General features: G+C 40.6%; 1 protein-coding gene across 7 annotated transcripts in view; it reads left to right on the top strand.

The window, feature by feature from the left end:
- PPP1R12B (protein phosphatase 1 regulatory subunit 12B) overlaps nucleotides 1-20,524 on the top strand; it is a 174,369-nt gene that overhangs the window by 15,338 nt on the left and 138,507 nt on the right. The gene's annotated exons all lie outside the window — the stretch shown is intronic.

The raw sequence follows: 20,524 nt of genomic DNA, 5'->3' as shown, positions 1-20,524 counted from the left end.
TGCAATATTGCCATCTTAAACTTCAATCTGATCTTGAAGATATTGCAAAATTCTGTCATTGTTACCTGTATAATATCAAAAACTACTTTTTCCTCTCTCTATCTTTACTGCAACAACTCTTGGTCATGTATTGCTTCGATTGCTGTACCTTCTTTTTTCCTCCTCGAGTCTAGCCAAAACACTGCATCTCATGTCATTTTTCCTGTTGATCACGCCCTCACCCTCTCTTGAATCCTTACCTTTGTTTTCTTTGTACTACACAATTCAGGACCATACATCTAATTCTTAGGCCAGGTCTACACTTAAAACTTAGGTTGACCCAGCTACATTGCTCAGGGATGTGAAAAATCTACCCTGGAATTCTTCCTTCATCTGGCTACCACCTCTTGGGGAGGTGGATTAACTGCTGTGATGGGAAAACTATAGTGAGTGTCGACACAAGCGCTACAGCGATGCAGCTGTAACGCTGCGACTGTGGTGTGTAGCGGTTTAAGTGTAGACGTAGCCTAACTTCCCTTTCTTGCTCCCTTCACTTCCCCTGCCCATACCTACTCTCCTCCTAATCCAGTCACTTCCTTCTCCCCTTGATTTTGCGCTTTTATTTTTGCTACTCCACATTTGTCCTCCAAGTGTCCTATTTCCTTCAAATTTCTCCTTAGTTTGTTCTTGTCTATTACCTCACCACTCTCTGACGTCTTGTCCTTCCAGTGCATTGTCTGTCTCTTGTGTAGTGTCTGAGATTGTAATGGCTTAGTCTGTTTTGTAAAGAACAGTAAATATTTGTGGTGCCACATAAATCATGAGTGATACTGTTATGGCTTGCAGGGGAAAAAGCTTCTAGAATAGACTGCTTTTAATTCTTGCCTCTGCAGATAACGTTCAAACTGTCCTGCTGCTATACAGTGTACTGTCAGCTCGATTGCAGTGCCTGCTGTCAGTCAGACAAAGTGATAGGTGACAAAGTTAACTTGGTACAGCACTACACCACAGTGAAAAGATGAAGGGATGCAGAAGTGATAAATAGAAATGATTCCACAGGCCACATTGGGAAAATGGTTTACGATCCATTCAAACTCGGGAGGGCTCTTTAGGGACAAAGGGCTGCCAGTAAGACATTGGGTTGGAACAGGTATTCTGTTGTTTCTCCCTTCCTCCTAGAGACTTGAAATTCTGCTTTTCTACTGGGAATAAAACTGAAATTCATAACAGCAAATCTGACTCTGCATTACTTTGTACACAGAAGGTCACTGTTCTTGACTGTTAGCGTTCAAAGGACGCTTCATTAGGACTAATGAGGAAAGTTTACACCTTAGTTCTGTTCATCTTTCAAGCTGAGATTCAGCAGTATGACCTTGCCTTGGTTATAACGTCATCCAGGGTGTTGAAATTGGAAAGTCTAGAAACTGCTGAAATCTCAATCTGGAGAAAACTGCAAAATCCTTAACTATACAGTTCTCTCCAGGCTTCTGTGAATTATTTATTCAAATAATTTGAGTATTGAATTTCCGATGCTAGTTCATTGCTAATGGGAATTTCCTTTTTTAAACAGTGGTAAATATCTCCCATTTATCATTCGATGAAGGGTTCAGTAGCAGGTTCTGAAGCTGCAGCTCTCAAATTGCCAAAGGAACCTATAAAATGCACTAGTTAGCATGCTTTGTCCGTGGCCTCTAAGTTGTTTTATTTTTCATTGGGGTATAGTAATTATCAAATTCCTTCCTTCTACCAATGACTTCGTAAGAGATCTTTCCACACACAACCTCCCCTAACATCCCAGTCCTCAATACATGGTTCTCAATGTCTTTTCCTGGGGGCCACCAGGAAAGACTTCATGAACCACTGATAGTCCACAGATGGCAGTATGGGAGATATGCGTTTGGAAACTTATCTGTTCAATGACTGACTTGGTCATTGAAGGCTCATATACTGTGCTCAAATTTATTTTATTTCATATTTTACTTTGAAAAAGGCTTATTTTTTTAAAAAATTACAAAACTTCTTTGCCCTGTATTTAGGCATGGCCAAATTAGATTTTTATTTTTTTGTAACTTTGATGAATCATTACTGTTTATTTTTAAGCATTTTTTAATTTTTATTGATTTATATTTTCAGAACTGAGGGAAATTATGGGTTGGGAGGATCAGACAGTGGGGTCAGGCAATTATTTAATAACAGTAGATGTTGAGATTCAAAAAGTTAAAACTTTATAACGTTTAAAAACAAATTGACAACATCACGTCAAAATATACAAAGTAAATATCCTGAAATTAAACTCTCAGTGGTCAAGCAGCATTTTTGCTACTTTGGTATCCATAAATTTCACATATCAATGGATACATTTACCAGTTTGTGCATGTGTGGTGTTCAAATCTATATTCGTCTATATTCAAGAGTAGTGTTTAGCAGCCCTGATAGGGTAGAGAGCATCCTGTTATGATTAAGGGCAGCACAATCTGAGCTCTGAGCAGAAACAAGACTGACACCTCTCAAACCACATCAAATGCCTGTGCCAATTCTATATTGTTCTTCAAAAATATCTTACTAAACATAGTAAGTGGAAACACCATTTATCAGGGGACTGACAGCAGACTCCTACGCTTGCTCTTTTCCTCATTCATTAGTCTAAGAACTTAGTGTTGGCCACATTCTGGACTTAAAAGCTGTTTGTAAACAACTTCAACCTTTTTGCTCATCCCCAGAAAATATACAACTTCTCTCCATTTGGGGAAGAAACCCTGTTAAGTTGTTTTTTAAAGTGTCAAAGGGAATGAACGGTTCCTCACAGGTTGAAACCTTTGTCAATATAAAGGGAACTTGTCCTGCAAGCTGTAAACCCTAGCTACTGCATTTTGCAATGGCAATGCTTTCAGAACCATACACCTATTCCTGCTCAGTGGAAAATTTAGGGCCAGTCTCCACTACCATGCTACACTGTGATGTATCTATCAGAAAAAATTTATGTATCTACCCAGAAAGGTTCCACTCTGCCATTTGCCATGTTACTGAGCTTGTAAAATTGGAGCTGGAACACAGAGGATGTAACACAGAGGACTTACCGGTACGGGGGCCGGCTCCAGTCCCCGGAAGGTATGGGGCCTCAGGTGGAAGGGGCGTGGCTGGGGGGGGTCAGCACCCCCCAGCCAGACTATCCTTGCTGCCTGGCCCGTGGCATCTGGGACTCCAGTGGCGATTTAAAGGGAGCGGCCGGAGCCCCGGGCCCTTTTAAATCGCCGGCCACAGGGCAGCTGCTCCTTCGCCTCCCCGCCCCCCCTCCCCGCCCCAGGTGGAAGGGGAAGGGGCAACAATGCTTTAAGCAGGGTCCTTTGCTGTGGCTGTGCATTAGCTTCACTGCCCCTTTTGCCCCACCCCCCATCCCCCCGCCGTTGGCGGCCCTGCTGGGTATGGGCCAGTACCAGCAGCCACTTTTTACCGGTATGCCGTACTGGCTTACTTTCACCCCTGAGCTGAATTACTTGGTCTATGTTTATCTGGGGGGGAGCCACAGAGCTAAAACATTGTAGGGGGTTGTTAGCATGACATCTTTTTTTCGTAGGAGATGCGAAATTGGCTGAAAGCATAGAATATTTGCGTTGAATTGATCTTTCAGACTCCAACTTATTCAGACATGAATAGTTGTGGATCCAGCCATGTTGTACCACTAACTTAAACTCCTTCAGGAACTACTGTAAATGGTTATGGCCCTTTACAGTTAATGCTCTTTCCTTCCGGAGCTAAGAACACCTGTTTGATAGATACAAAAACTGAATGTTTCTATCCCTTACTAACGTACAATAGGCAGAACTTTTTACTGTTATGAAATCTGAAGTTACCTACTCCAGGGGCTGAAAATTACAGTAGCTTGAGGGTCAGGATTTTTTATGTTCAGTCCTAGCTGTGTGGCAAAAAGAACTGGTAGGTCAAGTGACATGTTTATGGTGTCTAACCTACTGAACCACTGGGGCTAAAAATTTAAATTATACCAGTGGAAAGCTGGGGTTGTCAGCTTCCCAGTGACAGAAAGGCTTTATTTTTTAGTTCTGACCGCTCAAGAGATATTGAACTCATTCCAGGATGCTTTCAGATGGTACAAAGCATTGGCTTCTAGCAATTATTTCAATACTGGGTACTAAAATCATGTTGGAATTTGGGGCAGTGGAGACAAGGCAGAAGGAAGGGAGTAAAACGTGACAGACAGTGAGAGTGGGTGGTGAGAGTTGTCAGAACACTAATTCTGGTCAGTGATTAGGAATGGAAGAAAGCTGATTGGAGACTGTGTGGATCATTGTATGCATGTAAATCAAACCTTCATTCACTGGGTGAAAGAATAACTTATTCAAACTGGTGTTGCTCTATATATAGAAGATGCACTACTGTAATAAAATAATAAAAGCCTTTGATATGAGTGTTTGCATAGAAGTACTCTGCATAATTGGCAAAGATCATTGGTGCATGTTCATCAAAATGCTAATTTTCTGCAAATCTAATGAGCAAGTAGCTGTCTGCAGTGGTGATTGGTGTGTTTGTGTGTGTGTGTATATATATATATATGTATATGTTTGCCTTTCATATAGCAAAGGCAGAGGCTATTATCTTGCTTCCTAGGCCTAGCTTAGCAAACTTTTGGCATGACTAAATTTAGGGGCTACATGTCAGTCTGATCTTGCTTTTTTTATATGGGGACACCTGTTACTTACCAAGGGCGATTGTATCACAGAGTCCTAACATGCCAAGGGATAACCAGATGAAAGGAGATAATACAGAAACTATTGGTGAAGGGAAGCATGCCACTGGAGAGCTGTACTGCAATATCGTATACATTCATAGCACCTTTCATCCATGGATTTTAAGGAATTCTATAAGCATTTAATTATTTCACAGAAGTGAATGTGGCTTATTTATCCTCCTTTTAAGAGGAGGTGGATTTTAAGTAACAAGGGTTGAAGTGATTTGCCCAAGAACACGTGAAGACAATAGCATGGCCATGGGGAGAATGCTGAATTGGACGTCTAGTCTAGTGCTTAAACCAATGAGTTTACATTAATGAAATCTTTTTCACGGTCTGCTACCTTCTTCCCTTTCTTTCAGCCCTATAGGGTTTTTATTAACTGTCTTCTGATTTATAACAAGTACTTATGGCACCTTAGAGACTAACCAATTTATCTGAGCATGCTCGGGGGTCGCATGCTCAAATAAATTGGTTAGTCTCTAAGGTGCCACAAGTACTCCTTTTCTTTTTGCGAATACAGACTAACACGGCTGCTACTCTGAAACCTGATTTATAACAGCTACTGTGTTTTCAAGGGAATTGTCTTATGTTCCTGTTAACTGGCCTTGATACTGCTGTGGACTGTAAGGTTTTAAATTTTTTTGACAGTAAGATGACAGCAGTCTGTAAATCTTCAGCTACCAATAGGCAAGATCACTTTCTCTTGTTGAGAACAGTACAATTAATATGAAAGCATGGGGCAACACAGCCACATAAGTGATGCTTAGAAATCAATGTTGCCTTCATTTTTAGTACGCTAGACATGAGTTTCTCTTGATATAGTTATAATATAAGAATTCTGAAACTGTTATGTCCTGCATGAGGGATTTCAAAGGGTAATGGATTTTAAAAGTGGATTCCTGGCAGGGAGGTGCCTACCATGGTATTCCCATTGCATATACTAATATTTTAGCAAAGGTAGGTTGGAAGTGTGTGGGGAAAGCCCTGCTATTCTTTTGCAGAAACAGCCATGGTAAATATTTGGATTTACAGAACCACTGGCAAACGTAACCCAGTGTTGGAGATACAGGATCACTTGACATTGGGATTTTTGGTGGTGTCAGTTCTGACAAATGACCCTTTAAGTGGAGAGCTGTGATCATGGGACATAATGGCAAGGTCATACCTTCCCGTGCTGACAACTGTTAGTGGTGACAGTTGCAAAGCTATTTTGGGAGCTCCGTTCTTTTTTCTCTGAACTTCTGTCTCTGTGTTCCTGGATTTAACTCTGATGCTGCTCAGCTGTCATCAGGCTTGCCTTTATTTGTTGGGTGCTGGTCCTTGTGCAGTGTATGTTGACACAATAGCTTTACCCTTTCCGGGCATTTAGCAGAAGAAAGCTAGCCTGAAGTCATGGAGTCAAAGGTTTTGTTCTGCAGATGTTCTGCTTCTATCAAGAGAATGTAATATTAATAAATCTTGCTCTAACAAAACTTACTAAGACCTATGTACAATAGTGACTGTTTCAGAGTAACAGCCGTGTTAGTCTGTATTCACAAAAAGAAAAGGAGTACTTGTGGCACCTAAGAGACTAACCAATTTATTTGAGCATAAGCTTTCGTGAGCTACAGCTCACTTCATTGGATGCATACTGTGGAAAATACATAAGATGTTTTTATACACACAGACCATGAAAAAATGGGTGTTTATCACTGCAAAAGGTTTTCTCTCCCGCCACCCCACTCTCCTGCTGGTAATAGCTTATGTATAGTGATCACTCTCCTTACAATAAGAAAAGGAGTACTTGTGGCACCTTAGAGACTAACCAATTTATTTGAGCATAAGCTTTCGTGAGCTACAGCTCACTTCTGCTCAAATAAATTGGTTAGTCTCTAAGGTGCCACAAGTACTCCTTTTCTTTTTGCGAATACAGACTAACACGGCTGTGGGCTGTCATTATGCAAGGCTTTCCTTACAATGTGTATGATAATCAAGGTGGGCCATTTTCAGCACAAATCTAGGGTTTAACAAGAACGTCTGAGGAACAGTGGGGGTGGTGGGGGGGAAGGAATAAACAAGGGGACTGTGTGGTTTCACTGGACTGCCATTTCTCACAGACCAGGGTGTTAATAGTGAAAATCTTCTGGCGCGGCTGGCATGTTTCTGGTTGTTGTAAATCTTTAACCGCTTTTAAAGTTCGGTTACAAGCTTGTTAGCTCCAGTCAAATCTTACGAACAGTTTATGTTCCTTGATTACATAGGGAGCAGGACATTGTGTTGGCTTTAGTTATCTTTGAGGTGCACTATATAATACATCAAGGCATCTTGTGGCTAAGGTGTAGGAATAAACTGCGTAATTTTGGTTCTACTCTTGGTTGTGCTGTAGACTTCCTGTGTGACTTTTGGTAAATCACTAAATCTCTCTCTACTTCATGTTTCCCTATCTGTAAAATTGGGGTGATATGTACCTACATCAAAGGGGGAGGGTGGGGTTGTTGAGCTCAACATGTTAAAAGCTTTGAAGCACTCTGTGGTCCTGCTATTGTAGTGCTAAAAACTGCAAATTGTCAGTATATTATTGTGTAACTTCCTAATCAGTGATGCCAAATTAGTCTGAGCCAGTTATGCATATTATAGAACTAGAAGTTTGGAAGGAAGACCCTCCCCTCACAACGGAAGCAAAGGGTTGAGGATTAAAAAGACAGTCTTAATGAATTTTGCTCAGTTTAAAAAAAAAAAAAATCAGAAGTAGCTTTGGGGTCTTCACAGCCCCCCTGCTGGTTCTTGTGATTTTTTTTCTAGTCCTATTTTCCAATTTTGACAAATCTTAACAGTGTTGCTGTGTGACCCATCCAAACAGAGGAAACTGGCTTTATAAAGTATAGCCAAATGCACAAATTAAACTGAATACAGGATTTTTTTTCTGTAATCTTTCGGTTACACTATTGTTGGTATGCATTGCAGCAGTAGTAGGGAACAGATTGTGTAATGCATGGGGGCGGTATCCTGAACAGAATTGCCAAAATCAGGGAAATTGCCCAAATCAGTCAAAAATACAAGGAATATTTTTGTTTCCAGACATTTTACTTGCATAACTCAGATTTCATTAGTTCTTATTAAGAGTGAATTGCTTTTACTGTTTTTTTAGACAAATATTTAAGTTGACCATATTTATTGCAAAGACTAAACGTGATCATAACTTTCATGATGTCTCTAGTATTAAAACAAAATTTAACAAATAGGTCATAAGTTCTGTCACAGTAGCTGATTGAGAGAAAGCTTTAAAGGCTTCATGTCCACAGCAAGAGAGTAACTTTAGTTGCTGTTTAGCTAGTTTGGCATATGACAACTGACACTAAACTTGTTTAGTCTCTTGCATGGAGGGGAAGGATGAAGAAACCATGCTTTCTAAACTGAATAAGACTCTTGTATAATCTCAGAGCATAGTACTGTACTCATGGTTAGGCACTCCTCATTGCTGGTATCCAGCTGCTATAACTCTTTAACTCTCCACCTTGCTCAGAGCAAACTTTTAAAACTAAATTCTTAGCCTGATTTGGGCCTGCCTAAACTTGCTGAAAATGGCTCAGCTGCACCTGTTTGGTTGCTCCCATTGCAGATGCCTGTTGTCAGCACCAGGTAAATTTCCTAGGGTGGACAGGCTATATCAAAAAGAAAAGGAGGACTTGTGGCACCTTAGAGACTAACCAATTTATTTGAGCATAAGCTTTCGTGAGCTACAGCTCACTTCATCGGATGCATACTGTAGAAAGTGTAGAAGATCTTTTATACACACAAAGCATGAAAAAATACCTCCCCCCACCCCATTCTCCTGCTGGCAATAGCTTATCTAAAGTGATCACTCTCCTTACAATGTGTATGATAATCAAGGTGGGCCATTTCCAGCCCAAATCCAGGTTTTCTAAACCCCCCCACACACACACACACACAAACCCACTCTCCTGCTGGTAATAGCTTATCTAAAGTGACCACTCTCCTTACAATGTGTATGATAATCAAGGTGGGCCATTTCCAGCACAAATCCAGGGTTTAACAAGAACGTCTCGGGGGTGGGGGGGGGGTTAGGAAAAAACAAGGGGAAATAGGTTACCTTGCGTGTTGACTTAGCCACTCCCAGTCTCTATTCAAGCCTAAGTTAATTGTATCCAATTTGCAAATGAATTCCAATTCAACAGTTTCTCGCTGGAGTCTGGATTTGAAGTTTTTTTGTTGAAGAATTGCAACTTTCGTGTCTGTAATCGCATGACCAGAGAGCATAAGCTTTCGTGAGCTACAGCTCACTTCATCGGATGTAGCTCACGAAAGCTTATGCTCAGATAAATCTGTTAGTCTCTAAAGTGCCACAAGTCCTCCTTTTCTTTTTGCGGATACAGACTAACACGGCTGCTCCTCTGAAACCTGTCATTGTGCAAGGCTAAATCAGCAGCTTCTGCTGTTGCCTGACAGCTAATGCAGAATCTCCTGCAGCTCAATCAGCAGAGCTAGCTCTCTGTGATGCAAAGGTGCCTAGTTCAGGTTTCTTCTAGGATAGATTCCTTCTGGGGAGAGGAACACGAAAGGAATACGTTTTTGCTGTCCTTTTTTATTTGTGTGGTAGTAGTGCTAGCTGTCTTTCCAACACTTAAAGACAGGCCCTGCTCTGAGGAGCTCGTAACCTAAAGGCAGAGGTCAGGGAAAGGGAGTAAAAATAGGCAAGTTGTATACAAATCGCTTTACTATTGGCAGTGTGACAGGGAGGTTTTTCGAGGGACTTACATATGGGCAGGGTAGGGCCTGTGCAGTTGAATGAAGTGAGGTCCTACCATGGATAGTGGGCTGCATGAAAGAGGCTCGGAGGTGACCATATTAAAATCTGATCGTGCAAAGCTTGACAAGGACGGGCACAGTTATGCAGAACTTTGAAGGTGATAGCAAAGCTTAAATTTGAGACTATATTGGCTGGGAAACCAATGAAAGGATTAAAAAAAAAAAAAAATCGAGTTCCTTGAACAAACTCATGGACAAGGAAACTTATTGGCAACATTTTGAACAGAATGAATGGGGCAACATATCTTTGGGAAGCCAGAGAGGAGGACGTTGCAGTAATCAAGATGGGATAAAATGAGGGTCTGAATCTCTTTAACTTGATAACTTTTCTACATGCTACATTGCAACTTTTCTGCTGTTCTAGCTGTAATTCTCAGTAAGAAGTTGGTACGCAGCTGACAGTTTACACTCTACACATGTGTAAAAGGAAGTGCATGTTAAAATAGAGCTCTTAAATACTGTTTTCTGTTGCTAGAACTGGGTGCGGCTTGCTGCCCGGAGTCTGACTCGGCAGCATTATTGCCTTTTCTCTTAAGAGCTGCCCGAGTCATGGAAGGGTGCTGATACAGGGTTCTGCCACAGGCCAGTTTATTTATAGTAAAGGTCAGCATGCCATGAAAGCCATACCGGTTACCCTGCTCAACCTTTCTCCATTCTGCATATCCAAGGCAATCTCCTTATTTTGGGGACGTTTTTTTTACTCTTAAACAAATTCTGCTAAACTGGGGAGGAAGCCCAGGAAATGTAGAAGTGGTCTGTGGTTTTAAAGCATAGTGAATCAGCAACTGCTCTGTGGCAGCTTTGCTCCCAAATCCTTGTGTGTAGACATGGGAGCTGTTCTGTGATCACATGGCACTGGGCAATGTGACATACTATTTGTAAACTAAACATTTGTTCAGTTGGATTAACTGAAGTGTAGAAATGGAACATACTGTGGGCCTAGATCACCCTTGGCATAGCTGAGTTGACTCAAGTACAGTCACACCATTTAACTTGGTTCACTGACTTACATCATACTAGCAAACTACACAGGTAAACTGGCAATTAGGAGGCTTTTAGAGTACTGGGGAGCGAAGATACTCTCTCAAAGTATTAATATGGGCTGTCCTACTTGTGTCGTGGAAAGGAGTGACACATGCCCAATTTCAGGATTTATTGGTAAGCAGTTAATTAAATTCTACATAGTTTGATCTCTCAATTCATAGATTCATAGATACTAAGGTCAGAAGGGACCATTATGATCATCTAGTCCGACCTCCTGCACAACGCAGGCCACAGAATTTCACCCACCCACTCCTGCGATAAACCTCTCCCCTATGTCTGAGCTACTGAAGTCCTCAAATCGTAGTTTAAAGACTTCAATGAGCAGAGAATCCTCCAGCAAGTGACCCGTGCCCCATGCTACAGAGGAAGGCAAAAAACCTCCAGGGTCTCTTCCAATCCGCCCTGGAGGAAAATTCCTTCCTGATCCCAAATATGGCGATCAGCTAAACCCTGAGCATATGGGCAAGATTCACCAGCCAGATACTACATAAAATTCCTTCCTGGGTAACTCAGATCTTACCCCATCTAACATCCTATCACAGGCCATTAGGCCTATTTACCATGAATATTTAATTACCAAAACCATGTTATCCCATCATACCATCTCCTCCATAAACTTATCAAGTTTAATCTTAAAGCCAGATAGATCTTTTGCCCCCACTGCTTCCCTTGGAAGGCTATTCCAAAACTTCACTCCTCTGATGGTTAGAAACCTTCATCTAATTTCAAGTCTAAACTTCCTGGTGGCCAGTTTATATCCATTTGTTCTTGTGTCCGCATTGGTACTGAGCTTAAATAATTCCTCTCCCTCTCCGGTATTTATCCTTCTGATATATTTATAGAGAGCAATCGTATCTCCCCTCAACCTTCTTTTAGTTAGGCTAAACAAGCCAAGCTCCTTGAGTCTCCTTTCATAGGACAGTTTTTCCATTCCTCGGATCATCCTAGTAGCCCTTCTCTGTACCTGTTCCAGTTTGAATTCATCCTTCTTAAACATGGGAGACCAGAACTGCACACAGTATTCCAGGTGCGGTCTCACCAGTGCCTTGTATAACGGTACTAAAACCTCTTTATCCCTAATGGAATTACCTCTCCTGATGCATCCCAAGACCGCATTAGCTTTTTTCACAGCCATATCACATTGGCGGCTCATAGTCATCCTGTGATCAACCAATACTCCAAGATCCTTCTCCTCCTCCGTTACTTCTAATTGATGCGTCCGCAGCTTATAACTAAAATTCTTGTTATTAATACCTAAATGCATGACTTTACACTTCTCATTATTAAATTTCATCCTATTACTATTACTCCAGTTTACAAGGTCATCCAGATCCTCCTGTAGGGTATCCCTGTCCTTCTCTAAATTGGCAATACCTCCCAGCTTTGTATCATCCGCAAACTTTATTAGCACACTCCCACTTTTTGTCCCGAGGTCAGTAATAAAAAGATTAAATAAGATTGGTCCCAAAACCGATCCTTGAGGAACTCCACTGGTAACCTCCTTCCAGCCTGACAGTTCACCTTTCAGTAGGAGCCGTTGTAGTCTCCCCTTTAACCAATTCCTGATCCACCTTTCAATTTTCATATTGATCCCCATCTTTTCCAATTTAAATAATAATTCCCCATGTGGCAAGGTATCAAATGCCTTACTGAAATCTAGGTAAATTAGATCTGCTGCATTTCCTTTGTCTAAAAAATCTGTTACTTTCTCAAAGAAGGAGATCAGGTTGGTTTGGCACGATCTACCTTTTGTAAAACCATGTTGCATTTTGTCCCATTTACCATCAACTTCAATGTCTTTAACTACTTTCTCCTTCAAAATTTTTTCCAAGACCTTGCATACTACAGATGTCAAACTAACAGGGCTATAGTTACCCGGATCGCTTTTTTTCCCTTTCTTAAAAATAGGAACTATGTGAGCAATTCTCCAATCATACGGTACAACCCCTGAGTTTACAGATTCATTAAAAATTCTTGCTAATGGGCTTGCAATTTCATGTGCCAGTTCCTTTAATATTCTTGGATGAAGATTATCTGGGCCCCCCAATTTAGTCCCATTAAGCTGTCTGAGTTTCGCTTCTACCTCAGATATGGTAATATCTACCTCCATATCCTCCTTCCCATTTGTCATGCTACCATTATCCCTAAGATCCTCTTTAGCCTTATTAAAGACTGGGGCAAAGTATTTGTTTAGATATTGGGCCATGCCTAGATTATCCTTGACCTCCACTCCACCCTCAGTGTTTAGCGGTCCCACTTCTTCTTTCTTTGTTTTCTTCTTATTTATACGGCTATAGAACCTTTTACTATTGGCTTTAATTCCCTTTACAAGGTCCAACTCTACATGGCTTTTAGCCTGTCTCACTTTATCCCTACATGTTCTGACCTCAGTAAGGTAGCTTTCCTTGCTGATCCCTCCCATCTTCCACTCCCTGTATGCTTTCTGCTTTTTCTTAATCACCTCTCTGAGATGCTTGCTCATCCAGCTTGGTCTACAACTCCTGCCTATGAATTTTTTCCCCTTTCTTGGGATGCAGGTTTCCGATAGCTTCTGCAGCTTTGATTTAAAATAATCCCAGGCCTCCTCTACCTTTAGATCCATAAATTCTTCAGTCCAATCCACTCCCCTAACTAATTTCCTTAATTTTTGAAAGTCAGCCCTTTTGAAATCAAAAACCCTAGTTGCAGATTTATTTTTGTTAATCCTTCCGTTCAGTTTGAACTGAATTAACTCATGATCACTTGAGCCAAGATTATCCCCTATAACCATTTCTTCTGAGGTCCTCACTACTCACCAAAACCAAATCTAAAATGGCATCCCCTCTAGTCGGTTCAGCAACTACTTGATGAAGGAATCCATCAGCTATCGCATCTAAGAAAATCTGAGCCCTATTATTATTACTAGCACTTGTCCTCCAGTCTATATCTTGGAAGTTAGTCTTCCATGATCACGCAGTTTCCATTAGTATTTACTTTATTAAAAACATTAAAAAGGGCTCTATCCATGTCCAAATTAGATCTCGGTGGTCTATAGCACACCCCAAGCACTATCCCAGGGGAGGCTCTAATAGTTTTCTTCCCCAATGTAATTTTTTCTCAGACGGACTCTGTCTTATCCATTCCATCGCTTCTTATTTCTTTACATTCTACCTCATCATTGATATACAATGCTACTCCACCACCTTTGCCTTTATTTTGGTCTTTCCTAAACAGCACATCCCCTTCAATACCTGTAGTCCAGTCATGACAACTATTCCACCATGTTTCTGTTATCCCTATAATATCCGGTTTCACTTCCTGCACCAGTAGCTCTAGTTCCTCCATTTTGTTACCTAGACTCCTCACATTGGTGTACAAACATCTTAATTTTTGCTGTTTGGCCTCACTCACATTCTGTACCCTATTAGGCACGGTCATTCTACAGCCAGTATAACCTATTAGACTGGTATCCACACTGCCCTTCCTCCTTATATGCATTCTCTTACCCACGGCTGTATCCTTTCTTACTTTGTTTTCTGCTAGGGGGTCTGGTCCCCTGCCAGGACCAGAGAGAACACAAGGAGGTGCAGATAGAAGTTACTCAGAAATGCCAGAGACCTGAAGCATACAAGCAATCTTCCTTTGAATGGAAGCCTTGTTGCAGTCCTAGTTCTAGGCACTGCATGTAACTTGTGGTGATCACTAAAGTATAAAATAATATACTTAATGTAAAAAGAAAAGGAGTACTTTTTGTTAGTTGTAAAAAGCATTTCGAATGAAGTAGCTGCCAATAAAAATACATGGGTTACTAATGCTTTTACCCACATAAGAGGCCAATGCTGGCTCCTTTCTAAGGTCAGCCCTGCCGAAAATCTTAGGCTAGAGCAGCAGTTTTCAAACTTCATTGCACTGCGACCTCCTTCTGCCAACAAAAATTACTACATGACCCTGGGTGGAGGAGCCTGAGTCCCACTGCCCTGGGCTGAAGCCCTTGTACGTTGACTTCAGCCCTGGGCGGCAGGGCTCAGGCTTCGGCTTCAGCCCCAGGGCCCAGCAAGTCTAACGTTGCCCCTGGTGACCCCTTTAAAATGGGGTTGTGACCCACAACTTGAGAACCTCTGGGCTAGAGTGAACAGTATAGATGGTATCCATTCTTTCTCTCCTTCCTCTCCCATCCCAGTGCAAGCTATATTTTATACTTTTTACAAGTTAAAAAACCAAAAGGGTAAAGGTACAGTTTAAAAAATGGCAAGTTTTACACTATTACACATTGTAACTACTGTACTTTAGCCTGCTCTAGAGGAAATTTGCAGTGTTTTCACATTTGAACAATGTTGTAAGTGGACTGTCAGATTGTCTAAAGCTAAAAAGTGCGAATTCTTGACTATTTTTACTTTTCCGGACACAAGAAAACAAAATTCAGTAAATGGTGTAGCTAGGGGGCCTTGTCTTCCTCGTTTCATACAAAATAATTGCCCAGCTAAAAACCAGTGTTTTCTATTTCTATGCTAAGCTTCTTTTGGAGAAGTTGAAAGCTGTGTGCCTTATTAATACATTATTGCTCAGTTTGATGTAATGTTTTTGATGTGTTCCTAAAGAGAAACACTGCTTCAGATCAAAGGGGAGGACGCTTTCTACAGCCATATCACTTCTGGCTCTTAACTTGGATCTCCTAAAATGTCATCATGAAGGACTGTTAGCGCTTGAAGAGGCCACCAAAGAAATCTAAGGGGTGTTTCAGAGGATGGAGCTCTTCCTTCTGAATGTGTATGGAACCAGTGCTGCAGTATGGCATTTTGTCGTACTGTCTGTGGTACTATCTTTTCAAAGAAATATAACTGCAAGGTCCTGATGACTTGTGCTCAATAAAGATTCAGTAGCATTTTTATAAGATTATAGGTGTTTGTGTTCATCTTACCCAAAATCATTCCTGTAATTTCAGATGAATATTCTCTCTCATATGCATGTGCTCCTGTGAGTTTTCTCCATGTAGAGACAGTATCCAAGATTTTCCAAAGTGATTAACAATTTTAGGTACTTCAGTTTTTAGGAAGCCCATCTTAGGAGACACCCTCAACTGGCCTAATTTCAGAAAGTGCCGAGCACCCATCCTCCGAAAAACAGACCCCTTTGTAAGGTGTCAAGTAGGGCCTCAAAGTCCCTCCTGAAAATCATGACCTATAGAATTACAGTTACATAAGTATTTATTACAAAGGCTACTTGTGCATTTCAATTACTGGTAGTTGCATGTAAGAAATTATAACTGCTAATCCTTATTCAACCTCACTTCATTAGAAATCATACACATCACTGAACTTGTCTCACTTCTGTTCTTCCCCATAGCTAGCTAATATTTTAAAAAATAAATATTTGCTAAGCAATGTCGTCACATTGCATGATTTTATAACACTGCGCAATGACATCTAGATGTACGGGGCTGGAGTGAGGATTGCTTTGTTTGGATTTGAAAGGCTGCATCATTCCTACATTATGGATTGAAATCAACTTTTACATCCTGGAATGCTCAAACAGCATGCATGCATAGATCGCCCAGGCAAATATTGCCACTTTTGGGGTGGCAAGTGGATGCCAACTGGCGAGCACAGCTTTGTAGCCTTTCTTTACCTATTGTTTTATCCTACACTACCCAGACGAATCAAATTACTATGCTGTAGAATTCTTTGCAGGAACAGGTGGAGATTTATCCCATTATCCCTTCTTTTTCCAGCTTGGATTCCACAGGAATCGTGCAGGATGATAAATTCAAGGCCAGTATGAGACAGACTCCAAAGAATGCATTTTCCCCCCTTTTTTGCATCTAGAAAGTTTTCTTGGAGCCCAGTTAATCTAGTTGTTTGAGTGAGGACCATTTCATTTCTCATAACTGAAGCCCAATCTGTGCAGTTATAGTTACCGGTGGCTATTTTTGTAGTTCAGATGATAAACAAAAACTCTATTCTATTTCTGTCTAACTCATACAGTGTAGAGAAGATGAGTACATTCTCCTGATTGTAAAGTCAATTGTTTAAAGTTTACCTTTCAGGTAAAACTTCAAACAGAATAACAAAGTAATTTTACACAAGCAACAAATGTGTAATTTTTGCCAAGTTAACTTTTATCTCAAAGCCCCATACTACAAGTTGTTCCCTGCAAATCTAGTCGGCTAAAATTATGGGCCATGAAACATTTACAATGTTGTGTAAGTTCTTTTCTTGACTCTTATTGATCGTACAAGATTTCCAGGCATAATTAGCTTTTTTTATATGTACATTCCCAGATGAAAAATTAGGTAACATGGACTTGAGTTTGTAAATATAACTTATTGAGACATGGGTGGGGAAATCTTGAATCTTATCTTGTGCTTAGGATGGTATCTTTGAATTTTGAAGGCTAAGCTTATTATTGTCTATTCTTTAATTCAGGTTTCCCCAGACTTAATTTCACCTGTCCCCTAAGAAGAGATAATGACCTTCCATTCTGCCTCCAGCTCAACTTAATTTAACATTTGTGCACAGAACTGTAAGTGTGCTAGGTAGAGTTGGTGTATAATGGAGGCATTTTGATGAAAGTCTTGAAGAGGACTCTTGTGTGCTAAATTCAATGGAATAAATGGTCCCAGAGTCAAAGGTTTTAATGTGACCCTTTCACGGTACAATGTTAAACATGGTTCAGTGTTTAGAGTATAGAGACTTGGGCCTGTTTAGTCTGATGGCGGAAACACTAGAAAACTAATACCAAAGTTTGGAAATTTGCTGATTAGGATATACAGGAGAAAAAGAAATAAACAAAATGTAAAATATTTTGAGTTTGAAATTAAGTTGTTTTGCATAAGCACTCAAAGTTGCAAATTTTTGTCAAGTATCCAGCACATTTAAGGTAGTTTTAACTAATAGGAAATCCTTAATTTCAAACTCAATGTTTTGTTTAATCCCTTTTCTCTTGTGTATGATAATTAATAGGTTTCCATCCATTCCAGTTTCCATCCAAATGCAGCTTAATACAAATCACTAGTTAAAAAAATCTAGTAAATAAGAAATGAGTCTTTCATAATTTTCTAACATAATATAAAATTGTAAAAATTGAGACTCTGAATAGGTGTATATTAAGCTTTATAATTGCTTAAATGTGTATAGATATTGTTTATCCTCCTAGTTAGCAAATAAAGTACCAAATGTAGTGAAAAGACTCTCAACATGGTTAATTGTTACTAACAGTGAGAGAGTCTCTCTAAGAAAATAACTTAAAAAATGCAAATGCAAAACAAGATTTAAAATCAGTCATTTGAATCAAGGCTTCCTATGTGCTGATTTTAAATCATGATTAAAATGTGTGATTTAAATCAATCCTCCCTGTTCTGCTCTCATGTAACTTCCTTTTTTCTTCTGTCCAGCCCACAAAAGTTACTGAGAGTTGGAGACATGTATAACACTTCTTATATGTGGAAAATGTATATATACTGTGAGAGGGTTGTCTGGAATGTGGTCACGTTGGGGAAGAGATCTGAAAACAAATCTCTTTTGGGTGACTGCTTGTGGCCTAAAGTAACCCAGGAATAGCTTGTTGCGATAAAAAGAGAATATACTTTAGTTGAAATTGAATACTCCAGTATTGCATTGTCTGTCGAGTAGGATAGTCCAGGTATATAGTCTTACTTTTGGAGTAAGTGATGCGACGAAGAGGTGTATTTTGCAGTATATAGGATTGTCTCCTGGTTTTTGTGGTTCTTGGTTAAATGCAGGGGCAGAGTTAAAGCTGTTTAGGTGACTGTAACTATTCTCATGCTATCTAATGCTCTTTGTATACCTCTGATTTTGGATAATGCTAGTGGATTTTTTGAGAAAATGACCTATGAGGCTTTTTCCTTTCATAATTGGTAGATGTTTCCAAATCTTGTAATAGGACCGAGTGCAGTGACCTTTGGGCTGCACAGGAATCATGGCCAAGTGTATGCAGTTCTTGCTTCTGAGCCGTGGGAGCTGCTTTTCCACATACAGATCAGGCTGCTGCACCTGCGCCTTCTCTGCTTCCCAGTCCAGTGTTGATGCTTTTAGAGAGGGGGAGCGTACTGGCTGGGCGTGGAGAATACTAAGGAGCTGAGGGTTTGTCTGCACACACTACACCAATGCAGCTGCACTGCTGCCGTGCGTCTGGGGAAGAGCTCTATGCCAGTGGGAGAGGGCTGTCCCGTCCGCCTAATAAAATCGCCTCTGTGAGCGGCAGAAGCTACTTTGGTCTGAGAAGCTTTCCCACTAACATAGCATTGTTCTCATAAGTTACACGGACATAAGCACTGATGTCACTGGGGGTGGGGTCGGGGGTGGTTTATTCACACTCCTGAGCGTCCTAAATTATGCTGACGTAAGCTGTAGTGTGGACTTAGCGTAAGACACCCTCCACCTTATGCCTCAGGGCTTTAAAGGGTAGGGAGCGGGTTGTAATAAAAAATCCTACAAAGGAAAAATTCCTCCAGCCGCCCCATCTCCACTCAGGTGCAAATCATTAGACAGCAGGATCTTTTTTCTTTAAAAAGGGCAGCTTCACTGCAGGCTAGAGACAGGAACGATGTGTAACCCATGAGATGGGAAAGCTTAAGAATTTTGTCACCTTTTTTTGAAGACCTCCCTTCCGGACTACTTAGCTTAGCATCAGTTGAGTGTGTCCTTAACAAAGCTTCAAAATAGGCTCCTTGCTGAAAGAGCAAATATGCTGGTAAAAGTACACAGATACCACTGGGTGGACATGAGTGGTAAGAGTCCTAACTATTTAATAAATGACCTCCCGGCCCCCAATCTGCTATAGTTTAATTACAGAATGCAGGCTTTTTATTTTAGATGTGTGAGGAATGAATATGCTTATGAAGTGAACCTCATAGTATTTTTATTTCACTTCAAAAAATGTGTGTTCTTCTCTGTTTTTTAGTAGTGAAGTGGCTTTTTGTTCAAAGGACAAAGTGACTATTTGCAGGTTGTGTATCGCAACAAACATGCCATGGTGACCTCATTAGGGACCTTAAGAAGCTTGCAGCCATGGCCTACAGATGATCAGTCTGGCCAGAGGCCAAGCACCCATATATGTGCACATAGGAGGTGTGTAATCCTTCAGTACTTACTACACCTCTAGCCTCCAAGTGACTCGTTTTATCTTCCCATCTACTTCTTCCCCTGCCAAAAAAAGTTAAAAGGACTTCTTGATAAGCACAAACAAGAACACAACAGAGAATCACAAATGAGTCCAGCTACTTTTGAGCAACAAAGGGATAAAGTGTTTAACTTCCAAGTATTCATTCTCTTTTGCGAGCTAGTATATATTTGAAACATTGTCCAATTTGCGTAAAACTGATCAGAAGAATTCCACTCTGTATATCAACTAGGGCACTGCTGGTCAAAATCATCTTCACAGTGGAATGGAACCTTAAGTGCTGGTCCAGCCTGAAACATGATTGTACAAATGTTTTGTGAGGTTCTATGTCTGTCTGTCTAAATGATTTCCATGCCAGATCTGCTCAGGTTACATGGAAAAACATTTGTCCTTACACCCAGCTCTGCAGTCTTAGCCTGGGATCTGAAAGTCAAGCTGGTTCTTTCTGGCAACCTCCATAGCTGAAGTTTCTGCAGTTGAAATCTAGAAGCATTGATACACATGCTAAACTAGAACCCCACTCTCTCTTAAATAGCTGTTTGGATTCTGTAGTGCTAACAGGAATAGTCAGATTTAATTTTAGTCAGTAAGGTAAGCAAAAACTACTCTTAATAAATGAGTTTGAGTAACAATATGACACTTTTATGTCATCACTTTTCAGAAAAATTTCATTTTCACTACGGAGTCATCTGTATAAAGGGGCAAATATCCCATGTGCAGAAGTTCTGATTTTCCTGCATGTTTGACTGTTAATTTCCCTGAACTCATACTTGAACTGCACGACCCTAATGCAATAGTTATTTCCTGGAGTGTCCTGATGTTCGTGTCATT

The sequence above is a fragment of the Eretmochelys imbricata genome, chromosome 21 (genome assembly GCF_965152235.1).
Source record: "Eretmochelys imbricata isolate rEreImb1 chromosome 21, rEreImb1.hap1, whole genome shotgun sequence".
In the NCBI taxonomy this organism is placed as follows: Eukaryota; Metazoa; Chordata; order Testudines; family Cheloniidae; genus Eretmochelys; species Eretmochelys imbricata.
This window is presented reverse-complemented; position numbering and strand designations above follow the sequence as displayed.